The sequence below is a fragment of the Petaurus breviceps genome, unplaced genomic scaffold (assembly GCF_028583685.1).
Source record: "Petaurus breviceps papuanus isolate PSGF00001 unplaced genomic scaffold, PetGlider_PUasm1.0 86968, whole genome shotgun sequence".
Lineage (NCBI taxonomy): Eukaryota > Metazoa > Chordata > Mammalia > Diprotodontia > Petauridae > Petaurus > Petaurus breviceps.
This window is the reverse complement of record NW_027186802.1, coordinates 13,930-38,076: the sequence shown is the minus strand read 5'-3', so window position 1 is coordinate 38,076 and position 24,147 is coordinate 13,930. Positions and strand designations below refer to the sequence as shown.

General features: G+C 43.4%; 1 long non-coding RNA gene across 1 annotated transcript; it reads left to right on the top strand.

Moving 5' to 3' along the window:
- Positions 1 to 6: 6 nt before the first annotated feature.
- Positions 7 to 22,680, top strand: LOC138176348 (uncharacterized). The gene is made up of 4 exons (XR_011172218.1): positions 7 to 2,288; positions 3,925 to 17,059; positions 18,187 to 18,326; positions 19,834 to 22,680. It is a non-coding gene; the product is annotated as an uncharacterized lncRNA (long non-coding RNA).
- The last annotated feature ends 1,467 nt before the right edge of the window (positions 22,681 to 24,147 follow it).

The window sequence follows — 24,147 nt, the reverse complement described above, 5'->3', positions numbered from 1 at the left end:
GATGTAAGGTCAGTTGGAGAAAGAGAAGTATGGAATGGTTGTAGAGAACCCCTGTGGGAGATGCATGTGAATGGGAGAAGTACAAAGCAGAATGATATCGGATAAATTGAGAGAGCCCAACTGTATGTGGGAGATGAATGGCTATAGGAAGAAAGTGTTGTGGAACAGAAAGAAGGGGAGCAGAGAATGAATGGAGAAAGCCAGAGAAGGTGAAAATGATGATGGGAGACACACAGAACCAAAGACAGGAGTGAAAGGAGAGACCCAAACTCTTATACCTGAAGGGATAGTCAGATCTCCATATCAGGGAAAGGATGAATGGGAACGGCGCTACAATGCAAGATGGGTGAATGGGAGAGCAGTGCGGAAGGGAAGGATGAATGCTGAGAATGAATGAAACAAATGTTTGGAGAGATTTTGTGACAGCAGGAGAAATGAATGCCACCTGAGATCTACAGATTGAAGGGGTGTGAAGGGACTCTTTTCTGTAGGGGAACCCAATGGATCCAAACAACAAAAGAGCCAGGAATGAGTGGAAGAGCTGCCAAGACCGAAAGAGATGGATGAATGGAGGAAGGTGTGAATAAGTGATGGATGGAAAGACAAAAAAAGTTTGTGAGAGTTGTACATAAAGGGAGCTGTATGGAGTGAATGACTGGTGCCTGCAGATCCCAATTCAGTGAGCTGTGTTTAATACCCTCAGCAGTGAAGGAGAGACAGGTGAGACACAAAAAAGAGCCAGGTGACTAAGAAAGTAGATATCCTAAGAAAGAGATGTGCAGGAAAGGAATGAGGGAGTGGAGTTTGAATGGAGATGGGCTTAATGAATGATATCCTCCTTAACTCAAACCCTTCCTGAGAGAAGCTCAGGTGGGACAGAATGGAACGAGTGGGAAACATATGCCAATAGGAACTTAACCTTCAAATGGGACATAAATGGAACTACCTCGGGGCGGGGGGAAGCTGAATGCATGAAGACAAATTGGTAGAGAAGAATGGCCTGAGAATGTCTGGGAGAGAGAGGGTGAGGATGGGAGGCAAGAACGAATGGAGAGACCCAAACTCTGATAGAAGAAGTGAGTGTCACATCCCGATTGAAAGGAAAGCATGAATGGTGTGAAATGTGTCGTATGAGATTGAATTAAAGAGCACAAGGAAGAGAAGCAACAGTGGGGAGACATATCCCAAGAGGAATGCTTGGTTGGGTTGGGGGAAAGAGGGAGGGGGGAATACATGAAGAGACCTACACTGTGACACATGGATGGATGGAAACCCTTGTGTGGCAGGAGTGTAATGAGTGGCTGGATCTAAGGAGAGAGATAAAAATGAAAGTCTAGAGATCAGAGGACCAGGGAGAACTGAGTAGAACCGTGGAGAATGAGAGGAGGTTGAAGAGAGAAATGGAGAACGGAGAAATGAGTGGTAAGATAGAGTAAGAGGTATAAGGAAAGCAAGTCATACTGTGTGAGATTCATGGCTGGAGGTTGCTACCCTGGGGGGTATGAATGAAAGCAGAAGCCATAGCAGTGAAGGATGAATACCTGGGAAGGCAGCAGGAGCCGCCAAAAGATGTAAGGTCAGTTGGAGAAAGAGAAGTATGGAATGGTTGTAGAGACCCACTGTGGGAGATGCATGTGGATGGGTGAAGTACAAAGCAGAATGATATTGGATAAATTGAGAGAGCCCAACTGTATGTGGGAGATAAATGGCTATAGGAAGAAAGTGTTGTGGAACAGAAAGAAGGGGAGCGGAGAATGAATGGAGAAAGCCAGAGAAGGTGAAAATGATGATGGGAGACACACAGAACCAAAGACAGGAGTGATAGGAGAGACCCAAACTCTTATACCTGGAGGGATAGTCAGATCTCCATATCAGGGAAAGGATGAATGGGAACGGCGCTGCAATGCAAGATGGGTGAATGGGAGAGCAGTGCGGAAGGGAAGGATGAATGCTGAGAATGAATGGAACAAATGTTTGGAGAGATTTTGTGACAGCAGGAGAAATGAATGCTACCTGAGATCTACAGAGTGAAGGGGTGTGAAGGGACTCTTTTCTGTAGGGGAACCCAATGGATCCAAACAACAAAAGAGCCAGGAATGAGTGGAAGAGCTGCCAAGACCGAAAGAGATGGATGAATGGAGGAAGGTGTAAATAAGTGATGGATGGAAAGACAAAAAAAGTGTGTGAGAGTTGTACATAAAGGGAGCTGTACGGAGTGAATGACTGGTGCCTGCAGATCCCAATTCAGTGAGCTGTGTTTAATACCCTCAGCAGTGAAGGAGAGACAGGTGAGACACCAGAAAAAGCCAGGCAACTAAGAAGGTCAATATCCTAAGAAAGAGATATGCAGGGAAGGAATGAGGGAGTGAAGGTTGAATGGAGATGGACATAAGGAATGTCGTCCTCCTTAAATCAAACACTTAGTGAGAGAAGCTCAGCTGTGACAGAATGGAACGTGTGGGAAACGTATGCCAATAGAAAGGTAACCTTCAAATGGGACATGAATGGAACTACCTCTGGGGGGGGGGAAGCTGAATGCATGAAGAGAAGTTGGGAAAGAAGAATGGCCTGAGAATGTCTGGGAGAGAGAAGGTGAGGATGGGAGTCAAGAACTAATGGAGAGACTCAAACTCTGATACAGGATGTGAGTGTCAAATCCTGATTGAAAGGAAAGCATGAATGGTGTGAAATTTATGGTATGAGATTGAATTAAAGAGCACAAGGAAGAGAAGCAAAAGTGGGGAGACATATCCCAAGAGGAATGCTTGGCTGTGTTGGGGGAAAGAGGGAGGGGGGATACATGAAGAGACCTACACTGTGACACATGGATGAATGAAAAGCCTTGTGTAGCAAGAGTGTAATGAGTGGTTGGATCTAAGGAAAGAGATAAAAATGAAAGTCTAGAGGTCAGATGACCAGGGAGAACTGAGTAGAACCCTGGAGAATGAGAGGAGGCTGAAGAGAGAAAAGGTGAAAGGAGAAATGAAAGTTAAGAGAGACCAAGAGAGTGAGAGGTATAAGGAAAGAAAGTCATACTGTGTGAGATTCATGGATGGAGGTTGCTACCCTACCTGGTGTGAATGAAAGCAGAAGCCATAGCAGTGCAGGATTAATACCTGGGAATGTGCAGGAGCCCCAGAAAGATGTTAGGTGAGATGGAGAGGGAGAAGTATGGAATGGTTGTAGAGACCCTCTTTGGGAGATGCATGTGAATGGGTGAAGTACAAATGAGCTCTTTCTACTTCCAAAGGAGCCTGAGTGCGATATGTTTGGGTGAAGTACAAAGCAGAATTATATTGCATGAATTGAGAGAGCCCAACTGTGTGTGGCGGATGAATGGCCATAGGGAGAAAGTGAGAGATTTGTTGTGCAACAGAAAGAAGGAGAGGGGACAATGAATGGAGAAAGCCAGAAGGGGTGAAAGTGATGATGGGAGACACACAGACCCAAAGGCAGGAGTGAAAGGAGAGACCCAAGCTCTGATACCTGAAGGGATAGCCAAATCTCTATATGAGGGAAAGGATGAATGGGAATGGGGCTGCAATGCGAAATGGGTGAATAAGAGAGCAGTGAGGAAGGGAAGGATGATTGGTGAGACTGAATCGAATCAATGTTTGGAGAGGTTGTGTGATAGTAAGAGAAATCAATGCCACCTGAGGTCTACAGAGTGAAGGGGTGTAAACAGATGCTTTTCTGTAGGGGATCCCAAAGGATGCAAAAACAAAAGAGTGAGAAATTAGTGGAAGAGCACCCTAGGCTGAAAGACATGGATGAATAGAGGAAGGGGTGAATGAGAGATGTATGTAAAGACAAAAAAGGGTATGAGATGTGTACAGGAAGGGAGCTGTACTGAATGAAAGACTGGTGCCTGTAGATCCTAATCCAGTGAGCTATGTTTGATAACCTCAGCAGTGAAGGAGACAGGTGAGAAACCAGAAAGAGCCAGGAGACTAAGTAAGTCGATATGCTAAGAAACAGATGTGAACCGAAGGAATCAGGGAGAGGAGGCTGAATGGAGATAGGGAAAAGACTGACTTCGTCCTTAGTGAGAGAAGCTCAGCAGGGATGGAATGGAACGGGTGGGAAATGTATGGAAACAGGAAGTTAACCTGTGAATGGTACATGAATGGAACTAACTTGAAGTTGGAAGCTGAATGCATGAAGACAAGTTGGGAGAGAAGAATGCCCTGAGAACATCTGGGAGAGAGAGAGTAAGGATGGGAGGCAAGAACGAATGGAGAGACCCAAACTCTGATACAGGATGTGAGTGTCAAATCCCGATTGAAATGAAAGCATGAATGGTGTGAAATCTGTGGTATGATATTGTATTAAAGAGCACAAGGAAGAGAAGCAACAGTGGGGAGACATATCCCATGAGAAATGCTTGGTTGGGTTGGGGGAAAGAGGGAGGGGGGATACATGAAGAGACCTACGCTGTGACACATGGATGAATGGAAACCCTTGTGTGGTAGGAGTGTAATGAGTGGTTCGATCTAAGGAGAGAGATAAAAATGCAAGTCTATAGCTCAGAGAACCAGAGAGAACTGAGGAGAACCCTGTAAAGTGAGAGATGGGTGAATAGAAAAAAGGGAACTGAGAAATGGATGGTGATAGAGCAAGCGAGTTAGAGGTGTAAGCAAAGGTCATAATGTGTGAGAGCTTCCTGGCTGGAGAATCCTGCCCTGGGTGGTGTGAATGAAATCAAAAGCCATAACAGTGAAGGATAAATACTTGAGAACAGAGCAGGAGCCCCAAAAACATGTTAGTCCAGATGGAGGGATTGAAGTATTGAATGTTTCTAGAGAGCCACTGTGGGAGATGGATATGAATGGAGAGAAGTATAAGTGAGGTCTGGCTGTTTAAAAAGACCCTCTGAAGTAGCAATGGATGAGTGGACTGATGTACGGAGTGGGAGAGGTGCGTAGCAAGAGAAGTAGTCTCTGAGTGAAGGAGGCTTAAATACACCTACCCACAGTGGGGCAGATGTATCAAAGTAGAAACTTTCAGATTGTCAGGTAAATGTGTGGTAGAGATTCTAAGTATACACAAAATAGTGTGGGTCTAGAACTCATAAGACAACAATGAACTCAAGAGAGACTTGGGATAGAAAGGGCTGCAATGGGAAATGAAAGATGGCTTGTAAGAGTGGCTGAGGGAGTGACATATCTGAGGACAGAATTGGTCCGAATGAGAGATTCCGGTGTGAAGATTCCTGCCCATAGATCTTGGTGTTGAATAGTTGAGCTGACAAGGTTGGGCTGTGTAGAAGACAGGGAAAGCCAGGAATTCACATAAGAAGATATATTTAAATGAAGACATCAAAGTTTATAGCCATATAGTCAGAGAAATTTGGATGGAGAAATCAACAGTGAAGTTCTGATCCTTAGAAATCCTCCTGGAGTGAGAAATGGCTTGTTATACTGAAAAAAAGATTGAGAGCACCATGCTTAGAAAAATCTTACCTAGAATGGTGAATTATTCCTCAGTGACTGAATGATCGAAGAGAAATCTACAGATAGAGAATGAAACTTTAGAAAGAAAGATAAGCCATGTTTGTTTGAGGGTGATCTAGAAATGCTCACAAAAGTCTTCATTAGAAGTCAAAATTGCAGGACAGAGGGAGTATTTTCCAAATACCTTTAACAAGTTAAGTTATATAATGGTGCTGCATAGCCAAGAAAATGTTGGAGTGAGACCTTTTGTCCAGCACAAGGCTACTTAAGAGGTCAGAAGAAAAGGCCTATGACACTGGCCTCTGGGCTAGCCCAGAGCACAGAATGGAAGCAACACCAACCGTGGACCTTGAATGCTGCAGATGTGGCAACAGCAGCAACTGTTCCAGGAGTTCTCACTGCCAAGAGATGATACAGGGATAGGGACAGGTCAGAAAGTATTTGATGATGACCCTTATGCAGGCACAGAGCCTAGGATTTGGTGCCACTTAGCTCCACTGACCATTACCCAATTCCAGGTCACAGTTCCATGTTAGAAAGGAGTTTTTGCTATCACAGGGGAGCAGGATCCCTGGCTACAGTTCCAGAGCAGAGAGAATGCAAGGGTCCTATTTTTTGGTAACAGTTGCAGTGTGGAGAGTGGAGCACTAGCACATTCTATTAAAAAGGATCACAAGGCAGACCAGGAGAACAATGACCACCCCTCTCCCCACATCACACCATCTTTAAAGCACTGAAAAGTTACAGACCTCAAGAACCAGCTGTGAAAACAACATGGAGAAAAATCCTGATGCTTGGGACAGCGACATACAGTTACAGACACACATGCGTGTGCATGCACACACACCTTGCCCCAAGAGGTTAGCAGAGCCCAAGTCTAACACAGAGGTAAAAAGCAAAGAAGTTGGCTGGGAAAAATGGGCAAACAATAGAAAAAAGAATCTGACCACAAAAAGGTACTATAGTAACAGGGAAGCTCAAGACACAAACTCAAAAGAAGACAATGATATGAAAACATGTATAAGAAAATTTCAAAGAAAAGTGCAAATTGGACACAAACCCAACAAGAATTCCTAGAAGAGCTAAAGCAAGCAATGAAAAAAAAGGAAAAGAAATTTTTTAAAACTCAAATGAGAGCACTTGAGGAAAAATTGTGGAAGGAAATGAGAGCAATGCAAAAAAAAATGTGCAAAGAGAATTGATGGCTTGGGAAAAGATGCACCAAAAATACTGAAGTAAATAGCTACCTAAAAAGCAAGATTGGCTAAATGGAAAAAGAAGTACAAAACATCACTGAAGAAAATAATATTTTAAAAAATTAGAATTGGTCAAGCAGGAAGCTTATGACACCATGAGTGTTCAAAAAACAATAAAATAAAATCAAAATAATGAAAAAACAGGTAAAAATGTAAAATATCTCTTCAGAATAACAGTCGACCTGGAAAATAGATCAAGGAAAGATCATTTAAGAATTATTGGACTACCTGAAAGCCATGATCAAAACAAGAGCCTTAGGGTCAGCTAGATGGTGCAGTGAATAGAGCACCAGTCCTGGAGTCAGGAGGACCTGAGTTCAAATTCAGCCTCAGACACTTAACACTTGCTAGCCATGTGACCTTGGGCAAGTCACTTAACCCCAATTGCCCTCCAAAAAAATAGCCTAGACATCATATTTCAAGATATTATAAATGAAAACTGCCCACACTTTTTAGAACCAGAGGGCAGAATAGAAACTGAAAGAATCCATAGTTACCTCTTGAAAGAGATACCAAAATGAAAACTCCCAGAAATAACAGTCATATTCTAGAGCTCCTTGGTCTAGGAGAAAGTGCTTTATGCATTCAGAAAGAAAAAAATTACATACTGTGGAGCCGCAGTCAGGATCCCATAAGATTTAGTAGCTACCAAGATAAAGGAGCAGAGGGCTTGTAATATGATTTCCTAAAGACCAAGGAGCTAGGATTACAACCAATAATAACCCACCAAGCAAAACTAAGTATAATTCTTCAGGAGAAAAAAATGGACACAAGAAAATTGAGGATTCACCAACATTCCTAATGAAAAGACCAAAGCTAAATAGAAAAATCTGACATTCCAATACAAAACTCAAGAGAAGCTCAGAAAGGTAAACATGAAAGAGAAATCATAAGAGATTTAATAAGCTCAAGCTGTTTACTGTTCTAGATTGGAAGATGTAATTCCTAAGAACTTTGTCATTAAGGAAGTTAGAAGAAATCTCCATAGAGAGAGGGCACGGATGTGAGTCGATTATGTTGGAATGATCTCAAAAAAAGAATGGAAGAGTTAGAAAGAGGGATGCAGTGAACACCGGCCCTGGAGTCAGAAGGACCTGAGTTCAAATCTGGCCACAGATACTTAACATTTACCAGCTGTGTGGCCTTGTGCAAGTCATTTAACCCCAATTGCCCTGCCTTCCCCCCTCCAAAAAGCAAAAAGAAAAGAAAAGAAAGAGGGGTGAATTGAGAGAAGAGAGAAGGGAGAGGAAGAATGGAGGAAATTATCTCACATAAAAGAAGTACACAAGAAAGTATTTACAGTGAAGAAGAAAATGACAGGGACAGCTCAGGTAACACTTGAACCTCACTCTCAACTCAACTAATGCAAAAAGAGAAGAACAATATATACACACTCAATTGGGTATAGAAATCTGTCTTACCTGACAGGAAGGTAGGAGAGGAAGGGACAAGGGTGAATAGAGTAACCCAGAATATTATAGGTGAATGATAGTGAAATGTAGATAGTAGGAAATGGATGAATGGCAAAAGTCATGTAGTGTGAAAGGAAGGAATTGAGAAGTGTCAAGGCAGAGCTTAATGAATGATTTGACTGTCTTAGAAAAGGAGACACAAATAGATGCCCGAGCTTAGACAGTGAGAGATGCATGAATGGAAAGAATTCAGCATTGTAAAACTGATGGTAGAACAGACCAAGAAAAGCACAGAATGATGAATGGATAGAACTAAAAGTCCAGGAATGAATGGAAGATTGTAGAAGACATCAAAAGATCAATGAATGGAGAAACTGGGAAAATGAGAGACTTATGGTAAGAGAGACTAATAGATTGAAAGATGTATGAAAAGAATTGTACTGAATGAAAGATTCATGGCTAGAGATACATGCATGGAGAGATATGTGTGAAAGGAGGAGCCTCAATCATGAAAGATGGACTGTGGTGGAAATGTAGATAGGCAGTATAAGATGAAAGGAGAGATGTTGAGAAGGAAATATGGGTGTGTGCAGACATAAGAGAGAGGTGAATGGAAAAATAATCAAAGGGAGAGTTTGATGCTCATAAATCAGGCCAGAGTAAGAGAAGAATTGGGGTACTGAAGTACAGAGGGAGAATTACATGTTTAGAGAAAATTAATATAGAAGTGGTAGATGAATAGAGAAAAAGGGAGATACAATGGATTGAGAAATATAGATAGGGAGATGTTGATAATGGGAACACACAGACACTAAAAAGAGGTTGAAATGAGAGGCCCAGACTGGGATAGTTGAAGTAATATTCTAATCTAAATAGGAAGTAAGGGATGAATGGTGAGAGCTATGCAATGTGAAGTAGCTGACTAAAAATTGACAAGGAAGAGATGAATGACTGGTTTGATGTAACCAAAGAGATATAGTTAGCTCAGAGACTAGCTCAGAGACAGAAAAAGGAATGGATGGCAAGGCCTAAACAGTGAGAGATGCGTGAATGGAGAGACTTCAGCACTGTAAGACTAATGACTGTATAGATCTAGCAAGGCACAGAATGATGAATATGTAGAATTGAAAGACAAAAAAAAAGAATAGAAGAGCAACCAAGACAATAAGAGATGGATGAATGGAGAAAGTGAGAAAATGAGAGATGGCTCCTAAGGGAGTTCAACAGAGTGCAGGATGCACAAAAAGAGAGTTTTACTGGAAGATATATTCCTGGCTATAGATACCTGAATGTTGAGGTAGGTGTGAATGGAGAAGTCTCACCAGTGAAGAATGGACAGCTGAGGAAACACAGATCAGCAGAAAAAGGATGAAAGGACAGATTTTTGAGGAGAATTGTATCTTTGCAGAGATCCAGACTATGAGAGAAAGATGAAAGGCTAAATCTACAGAGTAAGAGATGGATGAGTATACTGAAATCCTAAGGGAGCATTACAAAATTAGAGAAAACTAACCAGGAAACAGTAGGTGAATGGTTGAAGAGAAATATACAAGGAGAGAAAAACTGATTGAGAAAGATAGATAGGGAGTGGGTGACAATGGTTGATACACAGACACTGAAAGGGTGAATAGAGAGACCCAGGCTATGACAAGTAAGGTGATAGTCAAATCTAACTAGGAGGAAATGGATGAATAGTAAAAGGTATGAAATGCAAGATGACTGAATTGAGAATTAGCAGGGAAGAGATAAATGAATATTTAGACTTAGTGAAAGAGAAATTGATGGTTAGACTGCCATAGAAAATGAGAAATAGGGGCGGCCAGGTAGCACAGAGAGTAAGAGCACCGGCTCCAGCGTCGGGATGACCTGGGGATCAAATCTGGGCTCAGATACGTAGCACCACACCCAGAAATAACTGACCGTGTAACCTTGAGCAAGTTACTTAACCCTGATTGCTTGAAAAAAATTAAATTAAGTTAAAAAAAGAAAATGAGAAATAAATGGATGTCTAAGACTAGACACAGATGGATGAATAGAGAGATAGAGAGAATTCAACATTGCAAAACCCATGATTGAACAGACTAAGAGAAGCACAGAATGGTAAAATGGCTAAAATTAAAAATCCAGGAAAAATGGAAGAGTGTGAAAGATATCAAGAGATGAATGGGTGGAGAAAATGGAAAAATGAAGAAAGGAGTAAGAGAGACCAAGATGCATGGAAGGAGTTGTACTGAGTGAGAGATTCCTGGCTGGAGATACATGTATGAGTGAAAGGAGAAGCCTTTACAAGGAAGGACCAATAGCAGTGGCAATAAAGATAGGCAGGAAAGGATGACAGGAGAGAGCTTGGGAAGGAGATAGGGATATTTGCAGAGATCCAGACAGTAAAAGACGGGTAAATGGAGAAATTGAAAAGATGGATAGCTATACTGAAGAAATAAGGGAGAGTTATATGCTTAGAGAAGCCTAATTTGGAAGGGATAGATGAATAGATGAATGAGTTAGGGAAAGAACAAAGGCTTAAGAAAGACAGGCAGGAATAAGGTAAGATAGCTATGGAGACACCCACAATATGAGAGGTGAAGGATAGTGAAATTGAGATAGTAAGAAATGGATAAATAACAAGAGTTATGCACTGTGAGATGGACAAATTGAGAATTGGCAAGGCAGAGACAAATGAATAGTTAGACCAATGAAAGAGAAATGATGGTTAAACTAAACTGTCTTATAAAAAGAGACATAAATGGATGCCCAAGCCTAGACAGTGAGAGCTGGATGCATGCAGAGGCGGATGCACACAGAGAATTCTGCATTATGAAACAGACCAAGAGACCAAGAGAAGACTAGAATTATGAATGACTAGAACTAAAAGGCCAGGAACAAATGGAAGAATGTCAGAGATGTCAAGAGGTGAATGAATGGAGAAAATGGGAAAATGAGAAATGTACAGTAAGAGATACCATGAGAGTGAGAGATGTATGGAAAGAGAATTGTACTGAATGAGAGATTCCTTGTTGGACATACATGCACAATGACATGTGTGAAAAGACAAGCCTTAACAGTGAAGGATGGACAGCAGTGGAAGCATGGAAGGAGAGGTCTTGTGAAGGAGATAGGGATGTTTGCAGCAATCCAGAGAGTGAGAGACAGATGAATGGAGAAATCAACAGAGTAAGCTTTGGTACAGAACATGAAATGTGATTGATAGTAAAATTGAAATTATAGAAAGTGGATGAATGGCAAGAATTTTGGAATGCTACATGGTTGAACTGAGAACAGGCAAGGCTGAAATGAATGAATGTCTAGACATAACCATGGACAAATGGATCTTTAGACCAACTGAAGGAAGGAGACATGAATGGATGGCAAGACCTAGACAGTGACAAATGGATAAATACAGAGACAAAAGTGGGGAGACTATGGTGATTGGAAAGAGCTAGACAGTGAAAAGTGAATGACTATATTGATTTAGATAAGGAGAGATGAAAGAATATAACAAGACCTAAACACTGAGAGACCGATGGTTGAAGGACCTGCAGAGGCACAGAAGGATGAAAAGCTACACCGAAGCAGCAAGGAATGAAGAGGAAAAGGGATCTTGATAGTAAAATATGGAAGGCAGAGTCCAGATGGCAGAGTGAGGGGTCACAACTGCCAAAGTTCCTTTAAAACTTCTTCTACAATGATCACAGAAAACATATGGAAAAATGAATTCTGAGCAAGAAATGCAAGAAAAAGTAACAGTGAGACATTTTTCTGGCCCACAGCAGCTTTGGAAGACAGAAGGAAATATATACAAACAATGGGGTGGGGGCTGGCCAGGAATAAAGAACAGCTGAAGCAGCCCTGGGCTATGGCGGTGGCAGGAGCCCAGTACCCAGGGCCAGTAAGAGGACTGAAGACCTGGTCAGAAAGAGATCTCTAGGGTCCCCTCTACTAGCACTGGGTGTATGTTCAGGTACCATTTGGCAGCTCCATCTCCTATTACCTAGTTCTGGGTCACAGTTCTCAGGCAGAGAGAAGCAGTTGCCATTAAGCAGCTCTGTTGTCAATTTCCCAGCTCCTGGTCACAGTTTCAAGGCAGAGGGAAGCAATTATTGTCATGTTGGAACAAAGGAATTATCTATGCAAGGACCAGAGCACAAATCAAGAGGGCAGTGACCAGACTACTCCTCAGATCACACCATCTTGGAAGCACCAAAAACATACAATCCCCCAGACCAATCTGAGAAAGGAGTAGAAGGACATAAAAGACAGAAACTCAAGCCAGTCATTGCCCCCAGAGGTGAGCAGAACCCTACTCTAACATAAAGTCCAAAATTAAGAAGAACCAGAAAAATGAACAAATAAAAAAAATAATCTGACCATAAAAAGTTTCTTTGGTGACAGGGAGGCTCAAGATACAAATCCAGAAGAAGACAATGACTTGAAAACATCTACAAGTAAAGCCTCAAGGGAAAAATGCAGATAGGAAACCAGCTCAATGAGCATTCCTAGAAGAAATAAAGAAGGTCAAGATGGTGGAGTAGAAACAAGACTTCCATAGGGCTCCAGCTTCCACCTCCTCCAGTTCATGTAAAAGGTGACTCTGAACAAACTTTGGAGCTACAGAACCCACAAAATGACACAGAGAAGCTAACCTCCCGCTGAGGACAGCCCAGCAGGCTGGCAGGAAGTGGCCAGTGCAACACTCTGGGAGCCGACTCCAGCCCCACTCAAGCCCAATGTTTTAGCCTCAGGGTGGCCTGACCAGCCACTGGCTGGAGAGACTTCAGATCACCAACAGCTGTGGTGGTTTCCAGAATTATCAACCCATAGATGCTATGGACAAAGTGAGAGGTCAGTGCAGTGTGGACTTTGGGATCCAGTAGTTTGGGAGTGTAGTAGAGGCTTTATCCCCTGGAGGGAGAAGCTACTGAGGCACCGCAGCCGTGCAGCCACCACCACCATGTGGCAGCTTCAGCTCCTGGCCTACAGATTATAGGGGGACCAAGAAACCAGTGTGAGGTGTAATCGCTCTTGATTTAACCTGCTTGGATCTGGATTGCAATATAGGGTGGAGGTCCTGGGGTGTGCAACCAGCTTGCCAGAGCGTGTGGAGGCTTCAGAGAGGGCACCCAACTAATACCTTTGGCAGCTGAGAAAACCTCAGTGATTGGGACGAAGCTCCCCTGTCTGGTAGGAGAGTCCTACTGTGGCAAAAAGGCCAAAAGTCAAGTAATTGAATGGCAACATGAGCAAATGAGGGAAGCAAAGCAAACAAAGTAACCCAACTTTATACTCCTATTTTGGGGACAAAAAGGATCAAAGCATGGAATACGAGGAAGACAATGAAGTCAGAACTCCTGCACCAAAAGCTTCCAAGAAAAATATGAGCTGGTTACAGTCCATAGAGGACCTTAAGAAGGATTTTGAAAACCAAATAAGAGAAGTGGAGGAAAAATTGGGAAGAGAAATGAGAATGATGCAAGAAAATTATGAAATGAGAATCAACAACCTGACTGAAGAAAATAACACCTTAAAAATAGACTAACTCAAATGGCAAAAGAGGCTCAAAAAGGCAGTGAGGAGAAGAATGCCTTAAAAAGCCAAATTTGCCAGATGGAAAAAGAATCTCAAAAGCTCACTGAAGAGAATCATTTCTTCAGAACTAAATTGGGGCAAATGGAAGCAAGTGACTTTAAGAAAAATCAAGATACTGTTAAACAGATCCAAAAAATTGAAAAAATAGAAGGCAATGTGAAATATCTCATTGGGAAAACCATTGACCTGGAAAATAGATCCAGGAGAAATAATTTCAAAATTATTAGACTACCTGAAAGCCATGATCAAAAAAGAACCTAGAAATCATCCTTCAAGAAATTCTCAAGGAAAATTGCCCTGATGTTTTAGAACCAGAGGACAAAATAGAGGTTCAAAGAATCCACCAATCACCTCCTGAAAAAGATCCCAAAAAGAAAACTCCTAGGAATATTATAGCCAGGTTCTGGAATTCCCAGATCAAGGAGAAAATATTACAAGCAGCCAGGAAGAAACAATTTGAATATTGTAGAAACACAATCAGGATAACAATCAGGATGTCTATATAGGAAGATATATGGGCATATGAATACATATGTGAATGAGTGTATATATGTTTACAGGTATAGATAGAGGGCACAGGACCAATCTAATAGGAAGGGATGTTACTTAAAAGGTGAAATTAAGAGGTAAGAGAGAAATATAATGAGAGGAGATGGGGAGAGACAGAATGGGTTAAACTATCTCATATAGAAGAGGCAAGGGAAAATGATTACAATGGAGGGGAAGAACAGGAAGGCAAAAGGGAATGGGTCAACCTTATTCTCATTGACTTTGGCCTAGGGAGGGAATGACATACACACTAAATAGGGTATCTCATCCTACAGGAGAGTAGAGGGGAAGGGGATGAGAGGGGGGGATGATGGAAGGGAGGGCAGGCTGGGGGGGAGGGAAGTTGGAAGCACCCACTTTTGAAAAGGAACAGGATCAGGCGGCTAGGTGGCACAGTGAGTAAAGCACTGGCCCTGGAGTCAAGAGGACCTGAGTTTGGTTCTGGTCCCAGACACTTAACACCCACACACAAAAAAGTAGCTGTGTAACCTTGGGCAAGTTACTTAAACCCAATTGCCCTCCAAAAGGCAAAAAGAAAAAGAAAAGAAAAGGGACAAGATCAAAGTAGAGATTGGAACAAGTGGGAGGTGGGATAGGAGGGAGGGAAATACAGTCAGTCTTTTACAATATATCCACTATGGAAATGTTTTGCATAGCTACATATGTACAACCTATATTGAATTGCTTATCTTCCCAGTAAGGGTGGGTGACAAAGGAGGAAGGGAATGAATCTGGAATTCAAAGTTTTAAAATCAAATGTTTAATATATATATATATATATATATATATATACTATTATTGATACTATTTTACATGTAATTGGGAAATAAGATATACAGGCACTGGGGCATAGAGATCCACTGTGTCCTACTGGAAAGTTGGAGGGGGTATGGGAGAAGATAAGGGAGAGAGCAGATTGGAGGAGGGGATATCCAGTGGGATCGCTATTTTGGGGTGGTGGGTAGGGGAAAAACGGGGAGAAAATTTGTAACTCAAAATCTTGTGGAAACGAATGATGTAAACTAGAAGTTAATAAAGCATTAGATAAAAAAAGAAATAAAAAGAACAAAAAAAGATTTTAAAAATCAAGTAAGAGTGGTAGAGGAAAAATTATGGAAAAAATGAGAGCTATGCAATAAAATTATGAAAAAAAGTATCTACAATAAGAAATGGCTCAATCAAGAGAATGGGAAAATGAGAAATGGTTGGTAGAGAATGAGAGATGTACAGAAAGAGAGTGAGATGAGTTGTATTGAGTGAGAGATTCCTGACAGGAGATGCCTGCACTTTGAGGTATGTGTGAAAGCAGAAGCCTGATAGTGGTGGAAACAAGGAGAGGCAGGAAAGCATGAAAGGAGAGATCTTGAGAAGGAAATATGGAATGTTTGTAGCAATCCAGAGAGTGAGAGACAGGTTAAGAGAGATAAGTATAATTGATGTTTGGCTGCTTAGAAAGACCAGCTAAGTGTGAAATGCACTGGGTGAACTGAAGTACTGAATGGGAGTTGTATGTTTAAAGAAAGCTAATCTCTGAATGGTGGATGAATGTGTATACCAAGAGAGTGAGAGATGAATGGATGAAGAGAAACAGACAAGGCGAGAAGAGTGTATTGAGAAAGACAGAGAGGGAGATGGTGATGATTGGTGACTCACAGATACTAGGAAAAAGTTGAATGTATAGATCCAGAATATAAGAGGTGTTTGGATATGGCAGAAAATGACTGGCAAGAAGCATATGAAGTGAGATAGCTGAAATGAGAATTGGCAAGGCAGAGATGAATGAATGTTTATACTTAGGCAAAGAGAAATGGATGGTTAGACTGTCAGAGAAGAACACATGAATGGAAGACAAAACATACTTGGTAAGAGATGGGTGAGTGTACAGATCAAAAAGTGGAGAGTTTTGTGATTGGAGGGAGCTAGAAATTGAAAACTAGATGACTAAAGAAATCTAGACAAGGAGAGGTGAATGAATGGCAAGACCTAAACACTGAGAGACTGATGGTTAAAAAGACCTTGAGAGAGGCATAGAAGGATGAATGGTTAGAAGAAAAAAGGCAAGGAATGAATGGAAGAGCAAACTAGACAGTAAGAGATGGATGAATGGAGAAACTGGTAAAATGAGAGATGGTTAGGAACGAAGAAAGTTAGGAATGCCTGGAAAGGGAATTGCACCAAGTAAGAGATTCTTGTGTGGAGGTACCAGCATAGTAAGTATACATGAAAGGAGAAGTCCTACCAGTGAAGGATGGACAGACAGGTCAGGAAACACAGAGATCCAGGAAAGGAAGAAAAGAGAGATTTTAAGAATTAGATATGGAATGTTTGCTGAGATCCTAACATTGAAGGACAAGTTAAAGGACAAATCTACAAAGTGAGGTTTAGATGCTTAGAAAGACAATCAAAGTGAGAAATGGAAGGGTAAACTAAAGTACCAAGTCAGAACTACATACTTAGAAAAAATTATACTGGAAGTGGTCAATGATACAGGGAGATATGGATTAATGGAGAGGCTTAGTCAGGGACTGATGGATTATCTGGAGGGACAGATGGGAGTTAGGTGTGGATACCAGGAGGGAGGTACACAGGCTAAAAGGATAGATGGAAGGGAAGGGTAGAATGAGGTTGGGAAAAATAGAGGGCCCTAGAAGAGAAATAAAGATGGAATAACAGAGTGAGGGTCAGGAGTGACCAAGGGAGACCCAAATGGAGCTACACAAGAGGTGGATCAGAGTGATGGATTCCATGGAGAAAATGCAAAGGATCAAGTAACAGATGGAGTGGATCTATGGATGGAGGAATACAGGTAATGATCAAGGAGGTCTAGAGGGAGGGACTGAGGGATCTAGGGATGAATGGACTGACAGAGAGAGGGGTATGTGAACCTACCAAGAGAGGAACCAAGTTCCAGTGGCTTTGAATCAGGCACTAGTTGCCCAGAAGGAGATTTCTCCTCCAGCTATTGCATCTGGGGAAAGAGGAAGGGAAGGACATCCCTTTTTTCCTGACTTTCAGAAATCCAAGGGAGAGTCCGAATCCTCCTTAAAAAAAAGTAAAAGAAAGAAAGATGAAGACTTGGCTTTTCCTTGCCTACTTAGTGGGCAGCTCTTCCTGGATCAGTCACCAATCCTTTTCTGACATTGCTCCCAATCAAGGTGGACAAATAAGGAGCCACTATCTATGTGTGTTCTTTAGCAAGGGGTCAGGGCAATGTGGCACAATGAAAGGACGCAGAGACCAGGCCCATCCTCATTAATATTCCATGTAGTGGCCCCCCTACACAGGCAAGAAAGACAGTATGAGAAAGAATAAGAAGATGAAAAAATAATGAAGGGGACAAAGACAAAAAGGCAAGAAGGGGAAAGCCATGGATGGAGGTAAAGAGCCAGAGCAACAAATGGAGCTAGGGAGAAAAGTGAGCTAGGAAAAGAAAATGGCCAAAAGAAAATTAGAGGGAACATGAATTTAGATAAATAAGATGATGGTGTGCAAGAAAGAAGGGAAAAGATATCTAGTAAAGGAGACAAAACCATTGAGGGATGGAGGGACATGGAGTCAGAGAAAGAGTATAAGAGGGACAGAGACAGTGTGACTATGGGAAGAAGACAGTGAGATATAATTGGAGGGAGGGAGGGAAGAAGGGAGAGAGAGAAAGAGAAAAGGAGGAGGAGGAGGAGGAGGAAGGAGTATGCTAGTGAAGGAGACAGAAACATGGTTGGGAAGGGGGAACATAAATAGAGAGCCCAGAGGCCCTTTCTGCCAGCTCTCTCTTAGACTTATCTTTGGGGGAGGGGGCAGCATTGGGAGGAGATTTCCTCTCCTCTACCTTCCCATCAGCAGTGGTGGTAGCTACAATAACATGGGCTTGCCCAGTCAGCCTGAAAAACCTTCAGACAAATCTCTTTGGTTTTTTATCTATTTCCCTGGTCACAGGTCATCAAGCAGCAATCCTGAGAGATGAACATTTACAGCCTTGATGGTTACCTTAGGAGCCCAGGAGATCAAGAGGCTTTGAATAAGATGCCAGTTGCCCAGTGGGAAGTGTTTCTTGCAAGTGGACCCTTTCTGGAGGAGTAAGTTGACAGCTGGGACAACTGGCAGGCAGATGAGCCAGTGCAGATAAGGAGGAGAGGGGGAGGGCTTGAGAAATCAAGGGGAAATCTGGCAGAATCTCAACAAAGAGAAACTGCAGACAATCTACCTCTCTTTTTAAGTGGGACATTGGTTATATAAAAACAAATGATACCAATAAAAATTTACAATTCAAGAAAGTAAAAAAAGGGAGAGAGAGAGGAATGACAACAGAGTTACAAAAGGAGGCAAAGAAGAAAGGTAGAGGGTAGAAAGTAAAGAAGAACACAAGGGAGAAAAGGAGGCTAAAAAGGAAGCAAGGTTGGAAAGATGGAGGAAGAGAGCAAGAAAATGGAGGGAAGGTGTGAGAGGAGGTGGATCAGGAAGGAGAGGAAGAGAAAAGAAGGGAGGGTGGGAGAATTAATAGGGAAGGATGGGAAGAAGGGAGCCATATGGGGGAGGAAGAGCTAAAGGGAGAGGGGGAGGGAGGATGAGAACAAACAGGAGAGAGAAAAGTAGGGAGGGAGTCAAGGAAGGTAGTAGAATAGGAAGAAAAGAAGCAGTGGCAAGAAAGGAAAGAAGGGAAGAGTGAAAAAGAAGGAAGGAGTGAAGGAAAGAAGAAAATCAGGGGAAAAGAGAAGGACAAAAGGAAGGGAGGAAAAGAAGAGAGGAAGTGGGAGGATAATGGGAAGGACAATGGGATGGAGACACAGTAGGAAGAGGAGAGAGGGAAAGAAAAACAGACAAAGGGGAAGGGAGAAGGAAGGAGGGAAGGAAAGGATAGATGGGGACATAACAGGGGACTGGCCAATGGAACATCATCCTCTGAGCATATCCACCATGCTCTGCGGGCTGTCGGCCCACATGGACAAGGCTGGGGAACCTGAAAAGGAATAATGACATGTGATGGAAGGATGATTGGAATATGTACATTCTGGACCTGCTTTAGGTCTGCTATCTGGGCCCCCATTACAGATGGAGGGAGGTTAGAAAGGAGGCAGGTGGAGGGGAAGGAAGAAGGGAGGAAAAGAATCAGAAAGGAAGCAAATAGTAACAGTGAAGCAAGGATAAAGGAGGGAGGATGAGGGAAGGACGGAGAGTAGGAAAGAGAGCAGGGTGGAAGGAATGATCAAAGTAGGAAAGGTTCAAGAAAAGAAGTAAAGGTAGAAGGAAGGGAGGAGAAGAACAGGAAGGAAGAAGAGACAATTGGAGAAGCAACTGGAGAGAGGAAGGAGGGAAAGGAATAGGAAAGAGAGGGAAGAGAGGCAGCCCAGGGCTGGGGACTGTGCAGCCTCGAGGCCCCATGTGGCCTTCTAGGTCCTCAAGTGAAGCCCTTTGACTGAATCCAAACTTCCCAGAACAAATCCTTTTATTATTTTCAGTCCTGCCTGGCTTTGTTTAAGTGAGGAGGCAGGGACTACTCTGAGTCTCTAGCTATGGAGAGAGCACTAGTGCTGACAGCCCACTTACCCCAACCACGGCCCAGTGATTGTTTCTTTCGTGCCTTAGGTGGACGTACGTTGGAGATGGGATAGACCTTGTGTCCTTTGAAAGGTCAGAAGAGCTGGAGTCCAAGCCAGAGTCTGTAATCTGCGGAGCCCGGTCTGTTAGCACAGCCCCAAGGAACAGCAGGGATCCAACTCAGCGGCCAAGACACCAGGCCCTACAAGCAAGGAAGCACCTGTGCCACATTCGGGATGTAACATGGACAGCAAATGCTACTCTCCTCGGGGACCAAAGTAGCACAGGGGAATATATGCCCCCTGGGCTCAGGGAGAAAGTAGACTTCAGTTCTTGCTGTATCTTCTCAGGGAATAGACCCTTATAACAGCAAATTGATGTTAACTGCTTAAACGGAGGCACTGATCAACCCACAATCAGGAGAAGAATACATTAGAGGTGGGGCTCAAGCCAAAAGCATTAGAAAAAGACATTCCCAACCTTTCAGGGCCACTCCTAGAAGCTTGAGGGAAGATATATGAGCTGGGAGAATGGGCCTTGGGACACTTACTGAGATGCAAGTCCTCCCCTGTGACCTTTGGAGGCGTGAGGGAAGGAAAGACATTAAGTGCTTGAGCCCCCCAGAAAGGAAGCATGGGAGGAAAAGTGGGAGAAGGAGTCTAAACCCTACTGGAGCAAAGCAGCCCATCCAGAAGCTCAGAAGCCATTTTCCTTATACTTGGGCTATTCTTTCTTTTTTTTTAATGTGGCCACTATCCATTGATTGTGTCTTGTGAATGAAAGGGTTTGTCCAGATTGAGAGGAGCTTCCAGATGTGGAGTGGGAGTGTGGCCACAGATTTGATTCTTTTTCTTAGAACTGAGCTGTGTCATGCCTCTAGGTTCAAGGAAGCTATACGCCAGGAGCACATGCCTTGATGGGAAGCTTGTTCAGACTGAATCCCATCTTGTGGCCAGCCAGGGGTGCTCTAACACTGGGCTGCGGGACCAGGGTAACTGTGCTGGGATGTCTAGGCGAGTGACTGCCATTCATTGTCACTATTCCACAGCTCATACACTCCCCTCTCTCTTTGGATAATTAAGATCTGTCATCCCTGCCTTCCACTAGGGTGTAAGGAAGGCAGCACACATCCAGTGCTGTGACACTCTAAGTATTCCCTGCAACCTTCACCCACGTCATAAAGAGGCTGATGGTTTGCCGAAATTGGGGGGAGTTAGTGAAAGCGGGCCTCAGAGATCAGATTTTCTCTCTGAAAACATATTAGCATAATGAAAAGAGAGATTATTATTAAACTGAAAATAATATAATCCCAGAATGTTAGAGCTTACTCACTCCTTAGACAATCAAGTTTAGAATGTCAGCAGTTTTAGAATATGACCCATAAAAACTCAGAATGTTGACTCCATAATGAGTGTGCCCCAGAAGGCTGAGGACTGAGGGAGGGAGGGGAGAAGGACAGGACAAAACAGAGTCCTGGCTTGTGGGGACAGGGCCTTATCACAGGCATGTCTTCATGCTTGACCTTATACCTGGACCCAGGAAGTGTCTTTGCTGTAGCTGTCCATCTAGGATGTTGGTGAATACTACCATGCCCTTCCTCCACCTGGAGGCAAAGGAGAGCCCACTGTCCCTCTCCCCACTATGATCTAGTCACAGCTCTCATCATCTGTGTGGAAAGAATGCCTGGTCACCAGAGCTGACACTGGGATATTGGGGAGGAGGCCCAGAGGCAGATACTTCCAGGTGTCTTGGTGTGTGCTTGGAGTGGAGATCCACAGGAAATAAATCCCGTTGTTGCTGTGAACTGGAGCTGAGGCACAAGGAAAGGCAGTATCTGTGCCCTGTGCCATAACATGTGCCTTTGGGGTCCTTGAGAAGGTGGAGAGTGTCAGCACGTAGGCCCCCTGTGCCTTCTCAGGGACCTAAGAGTGGGAGGGGAGGAAGAACTCAGCTCCTATTTTCCCCTCCAAATATTACATCCTCTGTTGCCTGGCTCTTCCCTCTACTCAGGTCCTACCAGCCAACAAAAAGGGGTGAGTGACTGCAACAAAACAAAGAATCTTTATATGAATGTATAAGTTGACTCTAAGTTTAAAGTTTCCCATTTCCAGAAAACAGAATGGTTCTGAGCAGATAGAAGGAGGTGTGGAGGAGAAAGGTCAGTGTTCAATGGAATCCACCTCCCACCAGCACAGTGTTCAGGATCAGTAGCCATGCATTACCAGAAGGATTCTTGGAGGGGGGGGTTGGACCACAGGGATGCTGAGGTCCCTGTCAGCTCTCAGTCCCTAACGCTGTGGATCTCAGCTCTAACACTTGTCTCCCAGTCATGGCCCTCACAAAGAGCTCCTGCAGTGCTCACCACCCAAAGGCACCTGGAGAGGGACCCAAATTCCAATCCAATGAAAGAGATAACAAAAATGGTCCCCACACCTTTTGACAGGGCTGTGACAGCAAGATGGCTCATGGCCCTTGTGGAAGGAAAACTCTCTCACACTTGCATAGTATTAAAGAGATAGAAATAGAATGAAATGAAACAAAATTAAGTACAAGCCCTTGCGGCAAGGGGGCATAACCACAAGGTGTTGCTTGGGCAGGGCAGATGGCGATGTTACATGAAGAAGCAAGGAGATGGCGAGCAGAACCAGGGTGCCTTGGCAGCTCAACACGTGGTAGCCCTCTTGCAGGGAGATGCTGCATTGAAATGATCTGATGCAGAGTTCATTCCCCAGGGAAAAGCCCAGAGTAAACTTTCTGCCTGCTCCCAATAGGACTAATTAGGAACCGAATGACTGTGTCTGGGAGGGAGGAACTTGCGGCTTGGGAATGCCCAACATGGGCGTAACAACCTGTGATTGATTTCTACCATTCTGATTAAAACTTTTATGAAGTGTGTCTTTGTGAATTGTCTTAAATGAAACGCAGCGGGTGAGGGCCATAAGGGATGGGCTGGGGGGAAAGGGGGAGGCCGCAGCAGGCGAGGGCCGTAAGGGATGGGCTGGGGGGGAAAGGGGGATGCCAGTCTATGAGATTTGGTTAGATGGGGCAGATATTCCCTCTAGAGTAAGGAAAGGACATCTACGCTCCCAAAGACAAGGCAGCACTGAGAGGGTGAATACAGCCAGTGGCTCTGAGAGCCCAAAAGAAACCCCAAGAGTTTGGCAGAGACTGTAGGGCCCGTTAGTGGTGGACACCACATGTGAAAACACTTTTTATAGGCTAGAAGTGAAAAAAAAGCAAAGAAAAAGAAAGTCTTCTCAGAATCCTGAAGCTGCTCTAGAAAGGCGTTGGCTGGCCAGGGTTCGACTGGCCGGGATTTGTAGTTCTTCCAGCTGCCGGGAAATGTTGCCTACAACAAGCTTACTATATAGCACATGCTGGACTAAAGGTCGGGAGTACAAAGAGAAGCCAAAACACAATCCCTGCCCTCCAGGATCTCACCTCCTATAAATATGCATGTACGATGCATGCATGTGTGTACACACACAGACAGACATTAAATGGAAAATCATCTTAGAGGGAAGACACTTAGAAGGAGGAAAGAGAAGGAAAAGGCCTCCTGAAGAAGGCAAGATTTGAGGTGAATCTTGAAGGAAGCCAGGAAAACCAGGAGGCAGAATTAAGGAGACAGGGCATTCCAGGTATGGAAGAACCAACAGGGAAAATGCAGTCAGGAGATGGAGTGTTACATGGGGCAAACAGCAAAAGGCCAGCAGTACTGAATTGTAGAGTGTGGGGAGGAGAGGAGAGTACACAAGACTACAAAGAGCAAATGGGCAGGCAAAGGGCTTTAAATGCCAAACAGCAGCTTCAAAGTAAGAGGGAGTTGCTAGAGTTTACTAAGTAATGAGGTGATCTACTTTAGAAGCTGAGTGGAAGAAACACTGGAGTAGGGAGAGACTTGTTGCAAGGAGATAAAGCTTCAGGCTATTGTAATAGTGCAAGTGTGGGGCAATGTCAGAAGAGAGAATGGAATGTTTTCAAGAGATGTGAAGGTAGGAAGGACAGGATTTCAGCACAGATTCGACATGTGAGGTGGAGTGATTGTTAATTAAAAGTGGAGTGGGGAGGACTTGAAAATGACATTAAGCTTACAAGCCTGGGTGACTAAAAGGATGATGGTACCCTCAACAGGAAGAGGAAAATTGGGGGGAAAGGAGGGTTCGGGGGAAAGATACAGTTCTGCTTTTAGACATAGTGAGTTTGAGATACCTACAGGACATCCAATCCTGAATGTCCAAAAGGCAGTTAGTGAAACAAGATTAGAGCTCAGAAAAGAGGTTAGGACTGGTTATATAGCCAGGTGGTGCAGGAGATAGAGCATTGGGCCTGAACTCATGAAGATGTGAGTTAAATGTCTGA